The following is a 24,428-nucleotide window of genomic DNA, read 5'->3' on the forward strand; positions in this document are numbered from 1 at the left end:
ATACGTTTTTTTTTATTTTTTTACATATACGCAATGTCATCATGAATTTGCTGCTAGCATTTTGTTGTGAGCATTGCGTAAAGCGAAGCGGAAGTTGTGAAGTTCTTTTTTTTTCTTTTTGTACGTGCCAAAACCTCGATCTGATTATGAGGCACGCCGTAGTGGGGAACGACGGGTTAATTTTGGCCACCTGGGGATCTCTAACGTGCACCTTATGCACGGGACATAGACGTTCTTGCATTTCGCCCCCATAGAAATCCCCGCCGCGGTCGCGATTCGATCCCGCGACCTATCAGCGCAACACCGTAACCTCTAAACAACCAGGGCGGCTGCAAAGCGCAAGATGCCTTGGCCGCACGGATATATGTGCTTGAAGGTAATGCGAGCAGAAACAGAATAATAAACGCCGACGTGTTCCGGCGAAATTGACCGTTTTGGACAATGTGGAAGATGTCAGTCGGGAATCCGGAGACAGTCAGCCGATACTCCGTTTCACTTTACATTCAGAAGCACAACCCAGAGGACGAAAATGTGCAATATATCGAGTTCGATTGGCAGTGCCTCTCTTTAGAGACGCCCACGGCAATGCGGACACACGCATTGCGCAAAATATTTATGATGGCCTCCGGTCAAAACTGCGCATGTTATTATAGGAGAGAATGTAGCATTAGTTCTGTCCATGAAGCGAAGTGGCTAAGCGTGAACCTCTTTGACTAAAGGCACCCGTTCTCGGTTAGACGAAGAAAGTACCACTTGAACTGAGGATCTCAGTTTATTTATTATTTTGGTTGCAATCATACGAAGCAAACACTGAGTGAAGCCATAGAAAGTATAGAGAAAATGAAACGTTGTTTTGATTGAAATGTAGAAATATTAAGGAAATGAGAAATGAAAGGGGTCGAAAAGACAGCTTGTCACCGGTGGGAGGCGAACCCTCATCTTCCGCATTTAAATACGCGTGTCGATGTTCTACCAATTGCGCTGCTGCTACAGCTGCGTCCCCGTGCACTTTCCACATAGACAGCTGTAATCTGCTCAGTGATCAGGTGGAGAGCTTGAAAGCTTTCTATGTGAGCTAAGGCGCTGTGAGAGATAAGAATGACGCAATATAGCCCCAGCTTTGCTGCACCACAGCGATGACGAATATGGTGCACGAGAATGGGAAGCTACAGACCGCGCTACGAGTGACGGAACGGAGAATGATAGACGAAACGCCGAGAGACCGGGAGACGGCAATACTAATTCAGTGCAAAATACGCTCGCAGTTGATGTTCTAGTGGAAAAAAGATGGAGGACGCTTAAGTTAGGCCTTTAAGAGTGGAACGCGATAGCATTCACAGATACCCGACTGCTTCTCACGCTTCCCGGCAACTGGAGCGTATGTAACCTTATTTACCGGGAAACGCTGGCCACGAACGCTATGCACGAAGGCGGGCTTTAAAACAGGGCCTCTTGCGTGCGCCGCGACACGGCGGAGTCGAGCGCCATCTGGAGGTATTGCAAGGAACCGGGCGCGCCGCTCTGTGACCCCCGAGATACTCGTGCGCAGGCGCGCGCGAATGGCGGACGCTGTGTCCGGTCTATCTATGGTAGAAACGCTGGAAAAGGGGTTTCTTTGAGTTGTCGCGTAACAGAATTATATTTTCTCGTATAGTATAACTAGGTACACTCCGACGCTATCATGTCTGTAGGTTGTGTGTAAATCGTACTTCATGGTTCTTTTACGTATTTTAGCTTGAGAAATTCAGTTAGTCAGTAGTTTCCTTGCGCCACATGGAGGACTAGGGTATGGATGGTTCGAAAATCTTTTTCTCGAAACGATGTCCGACGCCGGATTTTATGCGAAACGGGGCCCTCAACTTTAATAATGAGTAAGAAGTGCACAAACACCTCCTCCCCCACACACATACGCACACACGCACATGCGCGCATGCACGCACTGACGCACACACACAAACACACACAAACACGCGCGCGCACCCATAAGCCAGGTTTCTGACCATTGTAACGGAAAATCCATTACAGATTTCAAAAGAGAGGAGGGCACTGTTTAAGACACAGAAGTTCTTTTATCTATACTGACGTTTGGTAATCTATACATACGTGTGATCGCCATTCGCCGATGGTGAACACGAAAGGGAACTTTCTTTTGTGAATGCGGTAGCAGACCTGTAGTGGGTGAACGTATACAACTTTTAATCAAAAATCTCAAAGGGAATATCCGAGCGACGTGAGCTTCCGGTGGGAGATGCGATAGAGCTCTCGCCAAAACCTTGGCACTGCCGACGCTTCGAAGCAAGGCGACTTCTTCAATAGCGCCAGTTGCGCGGTTGAATGTCCCGCCATATGCCGCGTTTGTAGTGGCTTCGAAACTTCTGACAAAAAAAAAAAAAAAAAGATTACGCGTGCGGCACGTACGTTTTCCTCGTGGCCCCTTCGATTATTACGGACGTCTCTTCCAACATGCTCACAAAAATGCTCACAAAAATGCTCGTCAGTCCTCGCTCATGCCTCCCGTTTCGCACCGGTGTAATCCCATTCCAGAAGCGGCGTCCACTTTCTCGGACAGACGTTCCTCCGCGTCCGGTCCTGCCTGCGTAAACTTGAGCGCACGGCCCATCCGTGTCCCGTGTCCGCTTCCCTGGCAACAAGTCGTTCGAAACAGGACAGTCCGCTAGGTTGCCGTTGGCGTTGCATTGGAGCTCGGCGACTGCGCGGGCCGGCAAGCAACGATGTGTACGTGTGACGAATGCGAAACTGTTGCGTGAACGGAAAGTAAACGCGCGGATGGGGACAGCGGGGATAAAACGTGCAATTAGATACAATGTTGCGCACGCGGCCGTCCGAAGCACTCGGGAACAGCTCCCTGGCGACACTCGCCACGTTAGAAGCGAGGATTGGACAACTCACCTGGTAGGGAAGAAAAGGAGATGGGGGGAGGGGGGGGGGGGGCGGTCGAAGAGGAGGCAAGGGTTCGACCTTGGTCGCATGTTGTCTGGTGGCATGCAGACGCGTTGAAGCTGCAGGGTGGGGCTGGAGTTACTAGCTTGCGACGGGAAAGCCCCCCCCCCTCCCCCACCCGTCTCTTTCTCTCTCTTTCTTTCCCCCGTGAGCGAGAAACCACGTGTCTCGCTTGTTGAGTTCCTTTCCGCAGTCGTGTACCGTTGCAGCACCGTCAGATGATAAGAGAGCTTACACGCGCACGGCGGATCGCCGTTTCGACACCGAGGCTGGTTGCCGGGTGCGTCGACGCCAGTTCGGCATTCGGCGCGCTTTAACTGCGATGATGAGGAAATTCGTTTCCTGTTGCGGTATATCGCAGGCGAAGCACTTTTACTTCTTCGTCTTCTTCCGTCGATACCAGTGGTGTATCCTTTGCATTTCTTTATTACTTTGCGTTATAAGCGCGGTATAAGGCATGCATTCTTCTTTTTTCCTGCTGGTGGCACGTCTACGTTGACGCCTTCAAGCAATGACTGACAACAAAGCTTTATCGTTAATAACACAAGTGGAAAGCTATTGAGTCACACATTCAAGGAAATTGAAGGGGAGATATCGCCCGGCATGCCTTTGCAAGTTCAGGCGTTCCTGCAGCTATAACGTCCTGCACCACGTGCGGACAGAACACTGAAGCGAAGGAAAAAGAAACGTCCCTCAAAGAACGGAGTCTCTAGCTTCCACGAAACAACGTAGATTAATGTACAGAATGAACGCATAACTTGCAGGCAGAGAACACAATAAAATCGGGGATGGAGGAAGGTATTAGCGGGAGCAATCACTGTATATATACGTAAAACTCTTGTTATAACAACTGCCGTATAAAAGCTGCACCCACACTCTTCAGCAAGTGATCCCCAATGATGTCTAAAATTTGCCGCTATGACGAGCCACGTTGCTGTAAACTGCTATTTTCCTGAAAAGAAAACAAAACATACCCACTTGGCTGTGTCGATCCGCAACCAATGTCGTGCTACGGGGCGTTTTGTGATCAAGTAAAATCAAATCGCTAATTTTCATCTGTTTTTTAACAGCTAGAGGAGCTGCAGAAAATAAGATGCCCCAGACATCTTGACGATGATATTCACGTCACTTTAGACGACTCTGTACCGTATAGTCTCAATTTGTGAAGATCAACAAGAGAAAATCGGTGCTTTTGGAGACGCACACGCCAGTGGTGGGTCACGGCATAATTTTGACAACCTACGAAGCTTTAGCGCGTGGCTAAGCCCAAATACCAGGACGCATTCTCATTTTGCATCCATGCGAAAGTTGCTATACCGCAGAAACTTCACGCTCAGAAGCAAAGAAGCATGACCCGCTAAGTCACACCTGAGGTTCAACAATGTAGAAGTTTTATTCAGAAATCCTTAGCGAAATCAACTTCGTGCCTTTCTTTTTTAACGAAATAAATGCATTCGTGTTTCTGTACAAAATTATGTGCCACTGCACTCATCAGGCAAATTGCAACGGCTAGTCCAGTTGCGTCGTAGGCCCAATTTAGGCGGCAAAGATCGCTTCCTCTTGCCTATATTCTTCCCCATTTCTAGAGACAAAGGAAGAGAGTGAGGAGGTGCAATAGGCGCTTCAGGTGCTTAGTATAGAGAACAGATGGCGCCACTGGACTAATTGGGCTCACTCGTATATTATGGCGACCTACCAGCACAACAGGCCTGGACTCGTGAGCCCCTGAGCCATATTTGTTCCTCAAGGGGCCACGCCAATGGCCCGCACACCGTGATGCTTTACCGACCTTGCGTAATATATTTGGCCGGTTCCCGGAATGCCATTTCAGCTAAAGTAGACAGCTTATAAATCTAATTGGCTTCCCGCAGATTTGCCTGTTTCGCACCTGTCAAACGCTGCTGGCCGTTTAGGCTTAGCAGTTATACGCAGCGTTCTGGATTGAATTGCTTGCGAAGAGGTGCGAGCTTTTATTCAGGTTGCCTGGTTACATGGAGACTGCGACGTTCCTTCGACTGTATGCGAGTGGCTGCGATCGCTTTGCCTCTGGCGCCAAGAATCATCTAGCGGTTCCAGAGGATCCGCAATTCCGTAGGGTATTTCTTGTATCCGGTTTATTTCTGTATTATTTTTTTTTGGAACTCGGTTAAATGGGAACCTCGTGTAAGTTCGTTTTGGAGCGATAGCTGTCGAAGGCAAAGCCTGTTTTTGTGGCGCGTGTTGCAGTTACAAACATGATGTTTATCGCCGTCCTGATGTTTCCTGGGCAGAAGACGCTGGTAAATAAGATTCTCGTTGCGACATGCCCAGCCCACAATGTATACATCCCGAGTCTGCGTCGTATGAACCGTTATTATCGTCACCATTCCGTCGCCGTCGCAGCGTTATCGTACCTTCTCTTAGGACGTCCTTGTCATCGGGCCAGCTAATCGCTGATGTTAAGCTATATATACATTTCCTATACTTTTCTAAAAAAAGAAAAAAAGAAAGGTGGTTGGTGGGGATAAATTACTGTAGGGTGGAAACGCTCGCACAGTTTAATGCTTCCTACAGAAAGAAACTGCGCCCAACCCGCGGACTTCCTCGGTACTGTGGAAGGAAACGCCAGCCGGCTCGTGCCACACGCAAACTAACTAGCAATTGGGCCGGCCTTTACCACTTTTGCTACCTTAGTGCAGCTGCAGGTAGACCTACGGCGTCCAGCTACGCCTGGGTCTTAGCATCGCCGTTTGGCAAGATGCGTTCGATGCTGTTATTTATTAGTTAATTCCTGGTTACTGCGGAGAAGACCAGTTTACTGGGTGCTCCCGTCTGGCATGCATAGATGTCGACAACGGCGGCAACAAAAACACAAAGGGTCACCGAACCACTACATCAGCTGGAAAGGCCGAGACGCTACGTTCTGTCCGTCTTTTCTCTTTCTTGCACCTCAAGTTACTATCAGTTCCGGTAGCTAACCAACGTACAGTAAGTGGCCGACGCCTTTATGGGGAGAATAGTTAGCGCGTAACCATGCGGTGAGCTATAACCACTCGCGCTTCTTCCAGGTGCGTGTAGGCAATTAGCTTTAGTCTGGAGCAAGCGTAATGACCCCAGCGATAGCCATTATAATTGCTGCAAAGCAAGAGCAAGGGGTCAGACAAAAGGAGGGGCAAAATGTTGGGCGTCTGCTGTGCCCGGAATCAGATGGACTTTGAAACGCCTCAAAGAATTTACGGTTGCACCGTCTGGGACGTTTTCGGAGGCTAACACCTTAAGACCGAGGCTACATGCGTCCATGGCGCAGAAAGCAATTAGAAAGTTCCCACAGTTTCCGAAGTCTTCAGGGCCTGAGTGACTGTCTGTATGGCCTTGAAAAAGACAAGTCCACTTGTTGAAACGTTGACTCCCGCTTTTACCTTGTTCTCGTTTTGCTCATTGTCTGTAGGGTAGTAACTCGGTGCGGAGTAGTGGAACCACGCAGTGATTTTTACAGACGCGAGGATAATCCGAACCGACAACCAGTTCTGGGACATTCCCTTTCTTTTATTTGTAAGGCTACCGCACGCACATATATCTTACTTCTATTATATTTCCTCGGGAGTTACATTTCTTTATTACTGGCGTGCCTTCCGACGTGTGCTGTGTCGTTTTTGGTACCCACATTTCCTTCCCTCCTAATCCCCATCAGCGGCCTAGAGCCGTCCCCTTCCTTAAAATAAGGGCTTTATTCATTCATTCATTCATTCATGTTAGGTCCTGTGGTTTTTCGGGGCTCCACGGTAGCCGAGAAACGCTCGTGATGGCGGCTGCAGTGGGTATGTGTGCTAAATACGCAATTCGGACGGCTGTCTGGACGACCTCCTTACTTTTCCTGTCTTCGCTCGCTCTCTCTCCCTCTCTCTCTCTCTGTGTCCTTGTCATTACCAGATTCGTGCACCCTGGAAGCTCTCTTGGCTTACAAGCCACCTTACTACCACTCTTTCATTACTATTAATTTCGTAGTCTCACTATATAACCATGCCATATGATAAACCGACGACCTGACGTTCTAATGCACGGGGCGAGATGAGCCACGGCACCCTGCAAGACAACAAGGGAAGCGCGTTAGCCGGGGGTGGAGCGTCGGCGAAGGACGAATTTCGACTGGGCGAGACGTCACAGAGCCGAAACAAAATGGCGACGAAAATTAAACGGATTAAATACTCGGAGCTACACGTGCCAAAACAACGATGTAATCATTAGCCACGCCCATAGTGGAGGATTCCGGGTTAATTTTTATCACGCGCGTTCCTTTGACGTGAACCGAAATTTATGTGCACAAGCGGTCTCGCACTTCGCCGTCATCGAAATGCGGGCGACGAATCAGGCAGGTTTATCGTGGTGCCGTGGGGCATCAAACACAATACACAAGACAACAGCACGGACAAAGACGCTAGACAGGTAATTTCTATCGACAGTACGGAGTTAGATATTTCATTGCGACGGCGTTGAAGAAATAGGACACCCGATTAGGTAGTGGAACGTTCACAGAGAAAAATTCCCTAGTCTGTCTTTAGTTTCTTTTGAAAAGTTCTGCGTAATAGCAGCCACAAGCGCAAATAGTAGAAATTTCAGTGCAGCTGCTTTTATTTTTCAAGACCAGAAGACGCGCCTAAAGCAGTCTTCGGGAGAATCTTTTGTTCCTGCACACAAATATTTAGACATTTGATGGCACAAAATAATGTGCCGCTTGTATTGTCTTACCTGTGGAAATGGGAGGATAATGACCGTATTTGCCGTATTTCACCGTACTTGGAGGACTTTTGGTCTCTCCGAAATTCCACAGCACTGCATGTTGCGATGGTTCTTCGAGATGCAAGAGTAAGATGAAATGCCCATAACTGTGTTTTCAGGAGAAGTCACGTATGCCATGAAGTGTATATATATATATATATATATATATATATATATATATATATATATATATATATATATATATATATATATATATATATACGTGCGAAGTTCTAGTACTGAAATAGTTGTTTCGCTCCATTTCTGGACGTACGCGCTAGAAGGACAACCCAACTAATTAATACACTAATAAATATATATTTGAATTAATTTTAAAAAATTAATTCTGGGGCTTTTGCGTGCCTGAACCACGATTTGATTATGAGGCACGTATTTGGGGACACCGGAATAATTTTGATCGCCAGGCGATATTTAACGCGTCCCCAAATGAACGGCACACGGGCGCATTTTGCATTGCGCCCCATCGAAATGCGGCCGCCGCGGCCGGGATTTGATACCGCTTAGCAGCGCAACGGCGAAACCACTAAGCAACCTCAGTGAGTTAATTAATTCAATTTGTCAATCGAATAACAGGATTACAATCTTCAGCCTACGCCCAGTACCGTTGCTTTACCAATTAGTAATCATATTACTAATGTTTATTGGTTTACCTTCACAAATGTTTTTATTCAATTCTTTATTGTACCGCCCGTGACTCCGCCGCTGGTCGCGAATCCGGGCCTCTGACCAAAAACTTGGGAGACCCTTGCTTTATTCTGAGTCAGGTACGTATATATAGCGTCCGAATGCAATATGCAGTAATACCTGTGGCAGTGGTAATTGATACTTATAACCCAGGCTTGGTAATGGTGTTCTCTATGTCATTTTAGCCGCTGCAAAGAATAAGGTGGAGCAGCAGAACTGCGAACGCGACAGGTACAAAGGGTGAAATAAGTTGACGAAGGTCGCATGCTCATGCAGAATCGGAGGTCCATGAAGGAGAAGCATCTTTTCAAAAGTGGTGTTTTCTTTTTTCAAAGGCTGTGCCGATTATTGTAGTGTTAAGTTCCTTTATAATCATGATGGGCGGTCGTCTCGGAACGTCTCGTATACCGGCTTTTCCATTCATCCAAAGGGTTCTGAAAATGCTACCTTCATGAACGCGCGCAGTTTTCATTTTCTCCGGGACGAAACCAGCGCTGCTGACTCAGCGACTCAAGGCGCCTTCGCTGCTGAGCACAAAGTCGCGGAACTGTTTTACGAATACGGGCCCAGGGCCCGAACTCACTAAATAGTGCGTACGCTGGCGTGGCTCGTGATAGGCGAGGGCCCAAGCAATCGTGATAGACGCAGTTTTATTTGCGAAGACTGCATGACACCAATGAACAGTTGTTACCGTATATATAGCTTTTTTTTTTTTTTACGAGCCGTCGTTCTTTCTTTGTTTCTTCAAGCTTTTTTTTTTCTACACCCACAGGGTGGGGTGTACAAAAAGACGGCGTCCCATATACGTCGACTCGTCTCGTATAGGCATGCGAATCTACAACGGTCTGCGCTGTCGACGGACCAGACCGTTGACCCCACGCGAGGCGAGCAAGAGGTATCAGAGGGTCGTCGGCTCGACGCATCATTTCGTCTGCCGAAAGTTACAAAACAAGCCGGGCCAATACGTCAGGCCCGCTCGCTTGTCTGCGGACCACCGCCTATGTTTCTGCTTTCGAATTTTCTTTGGTTATCGCAGCGTGGCCTTCGAGATTGGTTTCTGTTGCCCGCGGGGAGCCATCGTCGGGGCGTGTATTCGCACTGCTCCCGTAGAAATAAAAGCAAGCGCCGCTGGGAGAGCGTTTACAGAGTGTGCACGGGCACGTACGCGTAGTCGTCTTCGTCGTTCAACGCTGTCGGCGGGAATTAGGAGAGCCGCTCGAAGACGAGGCGACCCGCTGCATGGACGCGACCGGTCGGGTGGGGCGGGTACGACCGCTGATCAAGTGCCGCTCGTTTTGATGTTAACGGGCAATGTCGGCCGCCGCCGCCACCTGTTTGTCTGGCTTCGGTGCGGCCGGCGTGACGTCAGTGTAGCGGCGATATGTCCGGTTGCACGTGGTTGATGCGACCACGTCTGAAAGCTATAACCAGGTCACTCCAAATTTTGAAGTGAAGATCAAGGCATTCAGCTTACTGATTTCAAATACAGTACAGCGTATAGCAGCGAGTATACAGAAAGATGTCCCAGAGTGAAGCATAGCAAGGGGAATAGCTGTTAAACAGAGTAGTGAATTTACAGAATTATCTTTTGGAGCATGAAACAGCTAAGTTAGAACAGAAAAAGCATCACCAAAAGCGAAACATGGCAGAAGGACCAGAGTACAAATCATATCAAATTACGAGATATGTAACTTTAACAGTCGTTTCAATCTATAGTCACGCATCCGACAGTCAATGTAAACTGGTAAATCATTCCGAAATTATATGGCGGAAAATAGCCTCTAGCCTGCTACTCACGGCTGCGGTTTTGACATCGTATGCCGTCGTGTGTGGGGCCGAAAGAGCGCGTGCAAAGAGGCACACTTAAATGGCTAAAGTTCTAAAACCTACGAGTAGCTCCAGGTGAGTGAGTGAGTGAAAACTTTTATTGAGTCTTTCAAGAGTTTCGCGGTTACGAGGTCTCCGTCGTCTTCGTCTTCTTGGCGCTGGCGACTTGAGACTTCTCTTCAGCAAGGGTGGGCCCCTATTCCAAGGCTCCACTGAGTCGTGCTGCATCGCTCGCGTGCTGCACTAGGGCCCTTTGGGCCGTGAGCTCGCTGCTGGTGAGCCGACTCTCCCATTGCTCCGCACTCGGGTGTTCGTGTTTGTGGAATGCTTTGTTGCGTTCGCACTCTCAGGTGATGTGGTAGAGTGTAGGTGTGGCATCGCACCAAGGGCAGGTGGCCCTGCATTGTGTCGGAAACATCTTATTGAGCACGCGTAAGTTGGGGAAGGAGTTTGTTTGTAGTCTGCGCCAGCTGGTCGCTTCCTCCTTTGTGAGCGCTTTGTGTGGTGGCGGATATCTAATTCTAGTTGCTCTATATAAGTTCAGGGTCTCTGCGTATCCCCCCTCGCAAGCCTGTAGGTCTAATGCCCCGGAGACCCACCTACAGCTCCAGGTGAAAAACAATACTAAAATTGACCGTCGCTTAAGTACCCTTACGCGATTTGAATGCGAAAGCTTTTTGACTTCTCTAATTTATTGGTTACGTTCACGATACGTGACCTCATACATTGTCACGTGTTCTTCGCAACTCCACCTTAATCCACCTTGATCTAATTTGTACCAACCTTGATCCATGTTAATCCACCTTCATTCACTATAATTAATCCACTTTGCTCTAATTTGTACTAACCTTAACCCAACCTAATCAACCTTAATTCACTTTAATTCACCTTCATTCCCTTTACTCCATCTTAAGTCACCTCACTCTGACGTCGCAGCCAGATGGCTGCGAGGTCACGTGTGCATTGACGCACGCACTTAGGCGCACCTTTAGTCAGCCAGAACCGAGGACTCACCGCGGCGTCGGGGAAGCGTGCTCAACTCGCATCCCAGAGGCCGGGTTCGTTTCCCACCCACACCCAAATGCCCGAAATTTTCGTTTGAAAGCCGTTAATTTACTTTGTTTACAGGAACCTCCCTGATGAATTTGGCGTCAATCTCAACGTTTTTTTAAATCTATTTCTACTAATTGCGCCGTCGGCCATATTTTTCCAGCCACCGCTTGATCACGCCGGCTTTGCTGCCTCACGGGACGTATAACATATAATGCTTTCGCATTAGTAAGAATACCCAGGAGTCTTGTCGAACGCAAACATTGGGTTTATTCTTTCTTGTATCGCGCGCACTTCATCTTCCTCATTTATGGTTATCCTGGCGGATAATATAAATATATATATATATATATATATATATATTCATATATATGTATCCGTAGGTGTTTAGCATGATTCATTGCACTAGTCCTTACCCCACTGTCACGGTCATGGGGATAATTCCCGGCGATCCAGATAGGTGCCAAAAAAAAAGAAAAGAACAGGCCAAGCCGAGCCGAACGCCCAGCCGCTTTCCAGAACAATGGAAAACCCCCAGCTCTGCTATATCCTAGCGCTGCCTCTATTGCAAACGCGCATCGCGCGACATACGAGGCGGCCGCCCGTTCGCTTCTTCCTGACTCCATGCAAAGACCAGACACACACATGTGCCGCCGCGGCCGACACCGCGCACGCCGGCCAGAGAAGCCGCTGGCCAGCCTGGTGACCGGAACGTTGTCCCGCACATCGGTCGCGATTTCGACAGGCCGAATGCAAAACGGCGGACGGCGAGAGCGTTCTGGAGCGCTTGAAAGCGGCTGCAGCGTGCAACGTTAAAGGAAGGAAAGTGAGGCGTCGCCGTATCGCTAGAGACCCGAGCAGTTCCGAGCCGCGGCGGAAGAACCGCGGGGCGCTCGGTGCTCCCAGGTGGCCTCCCACCTGCAGGGAGCTGACCGATGTCCAAACGATACACTTCGGCGACGAGCACGAGAGAAGCTGCGGCGCATGCAGCGAATACATTACCAACGGAGCGCGTTCAAAGCGCCAAGAGACAAGGTCGTTGCAAAATCGCCCCCGGGGGCACCTGCGGTCTGGCCTCTCGCGCAGAATTTGCGCTCTTCGTTCCGTCCACGTGACTGCCCGAAACGCGCGCGCGATCATAGCCAAAACAGGCGCGCCACTGCTGATTTATTAGTCGCCGAGCGGGGAGCGGCGTTTTTTACGTTTCCTCCCAGCAGCGTCACGTGGTAATTGTTACACGTGGTCGGCCGTTCGCGGAGGCCGTTCGTCTGACCGTTTCGGGAGGCCGTGTGTGCCAGGCGCCACCCAGCGGCGTGAAGCACGAGTTGCCTAATGTTAATGAGCGCAGTTTGTTAGCGCGAATTAAAAGCTTCTCGCCCGGCGATGACGACAGTCACAGCTATCGCTATGCGGAACTCCGGAGGGTTCTGTGTATACTACGTCGAACCACCGTTGCTTTGGGCGAAGAGAGAGCAATGCGGACTTAATTGAGTAGAGGAACTGAAGAGTCCAGCCTTTAAAATACAAAAAAAAAACGTACGGGTGTATTGTTTATGGTATTGGCATCTGATATAGACGACTCTGCATTCCTAAATATTTGTTTCTTTATTTCGCCTATATGTATGGTTAAACAAACGTTCGCTATGAACGATATTTGACTGTAATCGTAGGTTTATGTAGCACCATGCACTGAATTTTTATGAGCGTTGTATGTACTGCCACCGCCTGCCGAAATTGTCTGTCAACAGTTAACAGCCTGCTTAATGGCAGAACAAAGGTCAAAACACAGAATTACATACGCCTGCGCTTGACTATCTGAGCACCGTGGACATCGCATGCGCCGAAGGTAAGATTCTGTAAGTTAGTTTTGTGCACTGCGAAAAAATATAGAAATTTCTAGTTAGGGAAACTTGCGGGGTAGGGTAATTGATGGCAGACGGGGGTGGCGGCGAGGATGGAGGAGGGGGCTAGTTGCACAAAGAGGTTCGCTTGTAATTGAGTTATGATTCTGCAAAGCCGCACAGGTCTGGGGAGGATAGGATAAGACAAGGCATCCTTCTACAATGGCGCTTAGCCACTGCAGGGGATTGGCCAAGATTTGGATGGCATTAGGAAGGTTCTGTTAATACAAAAAAATTGGTAAAAGTGGTAAAAGGAAATGGATAAAAATAATGCTTGAAGAGTTTAAGAGAATCGCCTTGAAACAACTATGCATTTCTCCACGGCTGTGCAAACATCCCTGTAGTAGTTTCCAAGAGAGCGTGCTCCTAAAGAAAGAATATTTAGAATGGAAACATTTATACCAAGTTGTCTGAACGTTGGTTCTAAAATGTTTTTCCTTAAAGAAGAAAAACGGCGGCAGAATAAGAAAAAAGAAAGGATCTGTGGTCTCATTTACTGCACAGAATGGGCACAGTGGGCAGGGTGCCAGACCAGCCCTGTGACGATAAAAGTTTAATACTGGTATTTGACAGCGTAATCAGGTAAAAATTACTGCAGCATTTTTTGGTGTGAAAGGAATTTTTTGTGGGAAGGGAATAGGAGGTGTCGATAATCTGAAATATGTGCTATCGCTGGGTCCACGAACTTGAGTGATTGCATATCTTCTGAATCTAGTAGTAGTTAGGTATGCTGATGTAGGAAGTAATGATAGTACAGGGCCATTGAGGGCCGCTTTCGTAAGACTGTCAGCCATTTCCTTCGCGTATAATCCATTATGACCTGACACCCAAAGTAATGTAATTAAGTTTATGTGGGCAAGCACTAGAAAATGAAGTGTACGTAAAAGGTTAGTACCACTATTTGTTGTGAGCGATGTATATAAAGATAAAGAATCCGTTATTATGACTACCGTCGATATTGATGAATTTAGTTTACGTAAGGCTAACACCGCAGCTACAAATCCAGCCAGAGATAAGGATAAGTAGTCCGGAATTCTGATTCTGAGCAGGAGCTAAAATTCCAATTCCTGATTTTTTTCCACACTGTGAGGCATCTGTTGCAACGACCGTATATATATATATAGCTAAACTGAATAAACGGTCTTGTAATAAGTAACATAATGGTATTCTCTACATATTCTTCTTCTTCATTGTTCTTGTTTTCGTATGGTACCGTACATAACGCAAAGCTACAGAAAAGTTATTCTGGTTCGTCTTGAGTAGGCCAGTCCATCCAGTTCCTGCTATCATTAAATAGAACATCTATGCATCGTCATTTCGAGAGGGAGGGAGGGAGGGGGGCTGTGCTTTGTGAAAGGGTAGAGATTTAACTGGTCTTCTTCACGAAGACTTCGTGATATAATCACCGTAGAAGAAGCTATTTGAGTGATAAACTATGCCCACCAGTGTAGGTCGAAGCAAAAGAGCGAAAATTGACGTTGGAGGAAAATTAAAAAGAAAATAGGAAAAAAAAAAGGGCGCTGCGGCAGCTTGCTATGGGCGTCTAACAATATGGCGCTTTGAGTGTGGCTTCCGTATGGGAAGTTAACCGGCGTCGAAGCAGTGCTACGAGGATCCGGCAACAGTACGCTTCATTTAATCTGGCGCCGCTGCAGCAAACGTCGTTGGTCATGCAGGACAACGAAAACGAGAAAATTGAGGAGGTGGACGGCGTCACTCTGTCTACAGCCCGTCTGCTGAGGCGTGAAAAACAAGAATAATAATAAAAATAAAGAACGTCTAGGGCACTTTCTTCGGCGATTGTGCATGAAGAAAAATGAAATACGCCTCCATCCTCCCTAAAAAAAAATCTTGTACACAAGAGTCGGTCAAGAAGTGGACCACTGGCCGACAAAGGGAAGGCACCGGATTTTTTACTGTGCCTGCAAGTCTGTGACTCGCTTTCTGAGCATGTTAAATTGTGTACGGAGGCTCGCCTTTTTTATTCCTTTCTTTGAGGCATGTGACACGCTTTCTCATTTGCTTTTCTAGCTTTTTTTTTTGCGAGGAAAGAGAGGGGGGGCAGAGCTGTAGGCCTGCGTCTGGAACTATGAGTTCTTCGTCTAAGAGAGAGAGAGGGAGAGAGAGAGATTTACGGAAGACAGAGGGGAAAGACGCATTTTCTTCTGGAATCCCAGTAGACGCGACACGCTTCCGAAGCTGATTATGCATGGTTCCGAAAAACGTCTCGGAGGAGAAATGGCTTGCCTTGGAACCCCACACTGCTAGCACGCGTAACGCAATAGAAATTGGCACGGTCAGCAGAGGAGACGCGTCTCCATTCTTGGGTAACCGAGATTTATGCGTCTACGCGCGCGCGCGCGCACGCCCTACAGCTCACAACGAAACTGTGTCTTCACGGAGAGGCCTGCGAGCTCGCGTGCACAGACAGCATGTACACGGATACGCACAGACAGGGCGAGACTGACCCTCTAGCGCACCGCCCCGTTCCTTTCAAAGTCACCCAAACACGGTCACGGGCAGCCAAGCTGGCCGGGAAGGGGGGTAGAGGTTTGGGAAGGGAGGGGTGGGGGGGTGAGGCGGCACATTTTGTCACGCAGATTTGACAGTGCTAGAGCTCTCGCGTACGTGCGAGAGCTCCTTTTCATGCTCCGTAGACGAGTACGCCTCAGACGACAAGTGTCCGAAGGCCCTCTTAAGGCCGCGGCGGGCCTGCGGCAGAGATTTATGTTTCGCGCCAAGTTTCGAAAGAGCAGGCGCGACGGCCTCCGCGTAGCAATCGGGACATTTACACAAGATCGAAGGGGGGGATGGGGCGAGGAGGGGGGAAGGAGGGGGTCTGAGAAGAGCAGTCGGAGCGAGCAGAGCGGCGGGCGATGGGAAGCGATGGAGGGCGAGCCGTCGTTAATACAAATCTCGAAGTTGTGGGTAATACATAAAAGAGCAGTAGAGAAACAGAGAGAGAGAGAGATGAACGCATCTCGACGACGAGACGAGGAAAGAGTGCTGGCTTCAAGGAGAGGGAAGATAGAGAGAGAGAGAGAGAGAAGACGCGGGCAAATTCTGAGGACGACATTCGGAAGGGACGAACCGTCTCACTTCCAGACACACACACACGCACGCACGCGCAGACGCCCCCAAACGCAACACCACACCCCTGGTGGAGTTCCTTCTCCCATTATATACCTTACTGCGTCCAGCCCTCGGCGGGCCTGGGCTTCTTTCTTCTGCGGCGCTGCGTAATTATTACTTCGCGCGCCGAGTATTGCGTGCAGTCGCTCGATCCGGTCTCTCGTTGGCAAATTGAGCCGCTCGCCGATAAATTCCGTCCGTCTTCCCGACGAATGCTGTTTGCCGTTCCCCGCACGGAATCTTCTTTCTTTTATCCGCCTCACCCGCCCTACTCCCCTTCCTGCGCTTCTTAACGTCCCCGGTACTAGGAGAATTATGCTCGGTTTAATGAAAGCGGGTTATGTATAATGCGGTTGACGTACAAACGGAGACGAGACGAGTGTACCGCTAGTGCCATTGACTCCCTCTAATGCATCAGCGCTGGTTTGCCTTTCGAAATAATATAGAGGAGTTCTGTTGGGGCGAACTTCCGATAACGCTGCTTCTAGCAGTGCACCGAGGAAGGCGTGCAGTGTCTGGTATAATAGTCGTGACATATCTCGGAATACTTGCTCTCCTCCTCTTCCCCATTGATTTTATTTCGAGCGCGGCCAACTTCTTTCGCAAACCGCTCCTCCTTGTGCTATATGAACAGCAAGAAAGGCACTTCCGACCCGTGAACCTTTTTCAAATGAGTGTCGAGATGATCGCCTGACACGTAAGCATCCTTAACTTCTACGATGCTCTCCTAGAGGCATCGTAGAAGTTCGCTGACGCGTGCACTCCATAATGACGCGTGATACAAAAGTCACGCTGTAGCAGCGGATGGCGTCCGTATACATGTCTTTCTGTGCAGGTCGCGGCGATAGCTGTGCGATGCGCAGGAGAAAGGATACAGAGCTCCGCTACGCCTGTCTCGTCATTGGGTTTCCTCAAAGCACCGATCTCGATCTGATTAGTCGAGGCATCACGTACGAGATGTATAGTAACTGCCACTGGTGTTGACGACCTGGACTGAGTACGTTTCTGTACTTACACGAGCTGTCATCGGAAGAACGTTAGGTTTATTGGTTCCCGAAGACGGAAAGCCTAGAAGTTGCGGGACGACGTGTTTTCAACAGCTGAGTCTTAGACCGCTGCTTTTCAGATGACACGCGAGCGCCCCTCCTCCCACATTTTCTTTCTCTCTCTCTCTTTTGAAAGCCTTTGTAGAGAATAGTACCGACCGTGTTGTCCTGATTTAAGCCGCGATGAGGTTTCCCACTTCAAGCTCTAAGCTTTCTGAGGGCCTGGCTGGGCGTAGTTTCACAACGAAGCTGTTATTGATGTGCAATAGACACAGTAGAGAACGTCCCGTGAAGGACGTCCCGCAGAATAACTACGAAAATGTCTTGCGAAAAGCGTTTAAGATTTAAGCGCAATAAAATTTGGGGAGAGCGTAGCGCACCTCGAGGGCTGTGTCTGTGGGAAATGTTACACTTACGCAGCTGTCTCTCTGTGTTGCTGAACAAGCTCCGTCAACCCGATCTTTCTCGAACTGGATTCGATGATTTCTTATTATTTCCGAGAGTACGTGCAGCAGCTTTCTACGCTAGGCTTCATGAAACTGTACTCTAAATTTTTCACAAACTGCAGCACTAGACTCACATTCGCAGTGCTCACACGATGCGTGTGATATGACAAGTTGCGGTGCCTCTTCCTCCTCGTAACTCCCCCCCCAATAAAGTGGGCGCGGTGTCTCTTTCAGAAGCAAGTGCTAGCCCGTTTGTCTTTGCAGTGTTTATAATATGCCATAAAGCTAGGGCGCACTTTTTCAGCTGTCGCGCGCTTTGCCGTCAAACAAATTCAGTCGACAATCTCTAGATCTTTTAAAAGACCTCGAAAACAAGGTATTTACGTCATGTAGGTGCCTCACCGAAACAAGAAGCGAAAAATTAGTAGCACAATAGGTAAAATTAACGGCGCGGGCGTAATTAGCGTTAATGTAGTCGGATGTTAACAACATTGCACGATTGCACTTTCTCCGGGATCGGCGACGCAACAGACAACGTCGAAGTATATTCACGTAAAAAAACAAAACGGAATCGAAGAAGCTGACATGAATAAAAGAAAAAGAGAGTCCAAGAAAAAAATGTAAGGCCTGACAACGGAACGAATTAAAAAAAAATTCAAATGATGCAACAATACGCAATCACGCAGAATTGTATTATCTTTGATGCCCCCAATTTCCGTACATCTAAATAAATATGCCACGTAGGTCGACCTTGTCTTTTCTCGCGTCGACTTTGGCTGACACGTTTTTTTTTTTTGCTTTTTAGTTATGATCGGTAGGCCTTCTCGCGAAATTGCGTTTAACGTGCGATCAGCAATGGTGACCACTAGCCACTTTTGACATAGTCAAGTGCGAGCAGTCGAGTTCCATACATGCCTGCGCATGGAACGACTCAACATCGCGCCGTATCTCGGTGTTACGAGAGATCCGGGAAAACACCGAGCTCCGCTTGATTTCCGAGTGCTTTTCTATAAGCATGGCACTCCCTTCCCTCCCGCATGTCTTATTTTCATTCATACTTCTGCGAGTTTGCCATGAAAGATGTGTCGTCGGCGAGCAGAGCAACTGCCTCGTCGAGATTTCGAGGCGGCGAAAGCGTATCGTCTCCTGCCATTTCGGGAAGCTCCCACGCCGACAGGCTTGTCGTCGTGTTATACATGGAGCGAGTTATCGCAAGCGATTTACTGGCCTCCAGGAATCTGGTACTACGACGCGGCCTCTCCGATAACATCGTTTCGCGGCCGAGAGGTACCGCGAGGTGAAATGAAGCGATGGCGACTACGCTGGAGGTTGGGCCTCGGTGCGGAAGGCATGCGAGCAATAGATTCGCCGCTGCGGAATTTCTTTCCGTATGGACTGCGGCTTCCGCTCAATTTGCATCGCACCAATTCCGCGTAGCCTGGTCACACAGGCAAGCGTGCGGGGTCGACCTCGCGGCGACTACAGGACAACACAACCTTTCAATGGAGACATGGGCGACGCTTGTCCTCGAATTCGGTATCTCTGGCAGCGCAGTTTTAGGTGAGTGAGGAGAAACTGCGACGTGAAAGAGAGAGAGAGAGAGAAATAAAGGTCGGGAAAGACAGGGGGGTAAGCCACTGTAAGCATTATGGCATGAAAGAAACAAATTACAGCCTAAGGGCACTTGATGCGATTACGTGAAATATCTAAATCATTATGTGCCTTAACGCCGTGCACAAAGTTGGGAGGTTGGAGGAGATGTTGCAGCTTTTTTCTTCGGGACCGCCTCTTAAGCTTCTATCAAGGAGAACGTGGCTCCTTGGGTCACGAAGGAAAAAGCCGACAACGCCATTTCTTTCTTTTTTTTTTTTCTTTGGTATCATTTATTTTTCGATAAGGTTTCTCCGGGAATCTATAGACGCGAAATGATAGGCCTATTCCTTATGTTCCTCAAAAATACGGGTTTTCTCGACCTGCGATGAAGCCGCAAACTTTGTGGAAGCTTGGCAAGTAGAGCAGGTACTGCTTGTATCTTAAAACACTACCGCTATCGCCGCTAACACCGTGAGTAACAAGGTGGACATGAGTCGATTCGAGTCGGTCTGTACGACACGCGGTTAGCTGAAGTCTTCGGTTCGATTAACCTGGAAGTTCTGGAAAAAAAGACAGAGAGAAAGAAATCGAAGAGATATAATGCAAGGATAATGTTTTGCTTGTTGAGGGTGAAAATGGGTGCTGATGTGACGAATGCAGAAGAACAGGAAGCTAAGAAGGAAGCATTCCAGACGGAGGTGTCGCTATGATATTCAATGGAGCTATCTGATGACAGACTTTCGTTTCAGGCAGGAGGTAGCCCGCGTCAGCGTTCACACCGAATTGCGCCACCGAAGTACATCCTTTACGCGTGGGCTTCCTGTTTGCAGGGTTCCCCTGTTGTCATCCGTCTTCTTCCACTTTTTTTTCTTGCTTATTCTTTCCACCATGTTTGGCAAATCATGAGCAAGAGGGGCAAGAAAGAAGGTCCTGCATTAGATTTCTTAAGATCGTCTGCTCTCTCTGTCTTTTGGGAGTGTAATGCCACCGCAGCGGTAAAAGAATAGCAAGATAGCTCCGGTGTTCCGCACGTGATCCCAGTGTCTTCTCGAAAGTTAGGGCCTCAGGGGCGGTCAACTGTCACCCTCTCTCGCCCTCTGGCCTTCGCCTCCCCTTTCCACACCACGGCATGATTGCCACTGCAAACAATCGGCCAGACAGCTCAGTGTGACAACTCCTTCTCTTTCTTCTCACGGCAACCTCAACCGCCGAGCAATCTGTATACACCGCGAGTAATAGTGTTCTTGTAAGAAAGATGAGAAAATCGTGCATGTTGGAAGACTATTAATGTGATTGTCGCTGATATTCTTGCCCGCAAAATTTGTGCCCGAACAGTAGTACATGCGGGCCCGTGATAGAGCTCATAAATTAAATCTGTTACGGTACGTAAGCTGATCTGTGGCAGTCAGAGAGGAGAACTGCTACCGATAATGTCCGTTTGCCAGAAGTCTTCCAGTTTTCTTCGCGAGAAAATTCTCTTCTCGAGAAGAAGTAAAGGAAAAAGCGATTAAACAAGGCGCAGAAACTTCTAAAACGCCGCTGAAATGTGTGAGGCCACGACATCAAAAGCAGGAAACAGACGGAAGAGGACCGCTGTGCTTAGGATATGCTAGGCACGGTAAATCTAGTCCAGAGGCGTGTATAACAAGCTTTTTCTTTTCTTTTTTTTTATTTAAGGAAGTTGACAGTGGAGGGAAACGTCGAGTAATTACGCTTGCGTCACCTTCACGTTAGCACGTGCCTCTGCGGACAGAGCGCCGTTTACCCACGTCTGCTGTTGTTGACCGTCTGCTGTCTGCAGTTCACTGCTCCTGCAGGTTTTCGGATAACATCGACGCTGATCTCGCCTTCAAGCGAGCAGCTTGAACTTTTTTTTATAAATACGAGCGTTTAGTTTATGAGGGCGCAATATTTGCTACAAGAAGAGAGACAGTGCGCACGTGTGTGTGGTTGGTTGCGATTTCCGCGCATCTCACAAAGCGTGAGATGCGCGGAAAGTGCGCATCTCACGCTTTGTGAGATGCGCGCTTTCCGCGTACCGTCTGTACTTTGCCCTGTATACTACTAACGCGCTCGTGTACGAGCACTTTTGCGTCCGGAGCCGCTCCCGGTGGTTCACGCGGTGACGCAATGTTCAAACGGCGGCCTCCTTTTGTGAGACCAAGGTCGTCCCAGTCGTCGTCGTCTCAGAAGCACCTCGTTCTCACGCGCAGTTGTTTCGACATTCGTTCGCTTCTTTGGTCGCTTCTGTCCACTTTTGTTTTCCTTCTCTTGTTCTCTTTCTCTTTCTTTTTCTCTCTCTATCTTTTTTCAACGTTCTTTTTCTGCGCACAAACGAACTCTTTCAGCCCCGCTCACTGTGTAATGGTGGAATGGCAGACCGAGATTGTGTCCGCGCTATATCGAGCTTTTTTGCGCGCCGCATTATTTGTTGCGGTCTTTCTTTCTTTCTTTTTCTTTCTTTCTTTCTTTCTTTCTTTGCACGTCAACAGTAGCCACGTCTTTTCGATTACTTAACGTCACTGTAAAGGCACTCGTTTGTGGGTCAGCGTCGCAATTCAGGAGCGACGCTGTGGTTGGTTTTTTGGGAGGCGAAAACGTGCGGGTCCCAATTGTCGAGCGCATTGATAACAACGTAATGCGAGTGCGATGATTCGTTTTTGCTTTTAATCCGGAGCTTTCTATCAGACCTGAGCCAATACTAGCTCTTTTCCGTAGGCGCATTTGTTTGAACTTCAGTCATTGAGTGCACCACCCCTTTAGATCTACCCGAGAAAAAAAAATGAAGCAAAAAAAAAAAGGAAACAAATATTGCGAGATAAACTGCAAGCTTTGAGGGTTCTTTTCTTCTTTTTTTGTTATTCCGCATGTCACGGAGTGCATGTACATGTATGACCATTTCTAATGTAGCTTAGTGGCAATGTTATTCTACTGCCGAGCACGAGGTTGCGGGTTCGAATCCCGACTGCAGCGACCGCATTCCGATGGGGGCTTACCTACTGCGCTTTGGGCGCAGGCCCTTGCAACTATACGGCGTCCCTGATAACGGACTTTGCAGTTCCGGAACGTCGAGCCCCATAAGTTGATCCGTATGTAAGCTAATGTGTAAAGGCGGCAGCGATCACAAGTGTTTCTTAGGCAGTTGACATTGTAACAATTTCTAACCAGCCCAAAATAAATATAAATGACGTTTTCGGACGGTAATCTAGAGTTCCCGAAAGAAAAAGTGAGCAACAAAAATCCACGATTGCTAAAGCGGTTTGAATATCTGTTGGCTGAAAATTACCCCCACCAGGCCGGCACCTTAGTACGATTCATTATTATACTTGAATAATTCGGATGTCTGATTTTCTATTTAGGTCCTTGGCCAATGTTATTCTATCTTACACTGAAAAAGGTTGGTCAAAAACTCCAAAATACCGCGTGAGTCAGTTATACGTATTTGCGCGCTCAATGAGCAAAAAAAAAAAAAAATCACATTGGCGAGCTACACCGCATCACTTTATTTTGCTGAGATGCGCGACATCAGAAGTTGTGGATGCAGAACTTCTTCCGTGTCAAGAGTAATGTTCGCTCTGTTCTTAACATGCTCTCCCGAACTGTTGAATGCCTTGAACAGTTGCTTAAAATGCGTGCGCTCTACTTTAAGTCTAAGCATGACTGTATAGCAACAGTGTGACGACTGCCATTCATTAAAAATAAATATCGCCTCGAGTTGAAACAGAAGCAGAATAAAATCATCGTTAGCGAAATGTTTGGCCTGCAGCATTTGTACTCGACATATGCTTCTTACTGCCAACAAGTCTGCTTTCTTTTCCCTTAAATTTGACTTGATCTGATTTATTTTATAATGTTGCAAATATTGGCAACTTTCGTCGCTGGCTTTTCCACAACGTTTGATTGCCGTTTCCCTTCACTCACGATTGTTGTGATTGATATCGTACACGATTGTGCCGTCCGACTATAAGTCACAGTAAATGTTTAATCCAACCATAACTTTTTTTTTTTACTGTGCAAATTCCTAAACCAAGGATTGAGGTGACAGAAGCGGTCTTATATTCACTTCGAGTGTTTATTCCTCAAGCCAAAGCGTCAGAATAGAATTGCTTCCTCTTTTTTCGCATGATAATAATGTCGTTTACATCATGTATTATGACACTGCATTTCGAGGCTGGCTTCGCAGTTCGTTAGCCTAGAAAGCGGCCTGAGTTCTTCTACTGCATCTGAAGGCAACATACTGCGCTTTGTCGGTTGTGTACACGTGTTTGATCGGGAACCTTGTATTCTCTCTCTCTTTCAATCTCCTCTCCCCTCTTGTATGGTAGCAAGTCGGACAAAGTTTAGTTAACCCCCCTGCATTTCCTCTCTTCCCTCTCTCTTGTACCAGGCTTGGAGAAGGCATAGCACAATCGCTTATGATTGTTGTTGCTGTTGTTGTTTTCTCTTCTCACTGCATCCAGTGAGACACGCACGTAGCCCAAGACTACGCGCAGGTAAGAGAGGTCGCATCTGCAGCTGTAGGAAGGACCTTGCCACGCTAAACAGCTCCAGGCGTTGACGTCACACAAGTTACACGCATACGATACGTACACGCCCAGCATGCAAGAATGGTTAAACGTCGAGTGAACAGAGCCTCACGTCCTGCCCATACAGGGATACGTGCACTCCTCGGTCTCATGTTACGAGGCCTTCGACCTCTCCGAATTGTGAGTAGCCTCACAAGTATTCGGCACAATGTGTTGGCGCTAATAAAAAAATGCCTTTAACGACTGCGCCACTCCCCGAAGGCGAAAGACGAGTGCGCGCTGGCGCTCTCGATGACGTCAGCGCACGGGTAGCTTGAAATAAATCCCGAGCATTGCAGGCGTGCTTGCAACGTACACGCCGCGAATGCACTTTTCCGGCGACCCACGAGGAAGCGCTGATTCTGTGTTACGTATCTGGCCGTAACGTTGTGCGACTGCGGCGTTGGAGGCGAGACGTTAACGTCAGTCCTATAACCAGCATTAAAA

Source organism: Dermacentor andersoni, chromosome 2 (assembly GCF_023375885.2).
Source record: "Dermacentor andersoni chromosome 2, qqDerAnde1_hic_scaffold, whole genome shotgun sequence".
In the NCBI taxonomy this organism is placed as follows: Eukaryota; Metazoa; Arthropoda; class Arachnida; order Ixodida; family Ixodidae; genus Dermacentor; species Dermacentor andersoni.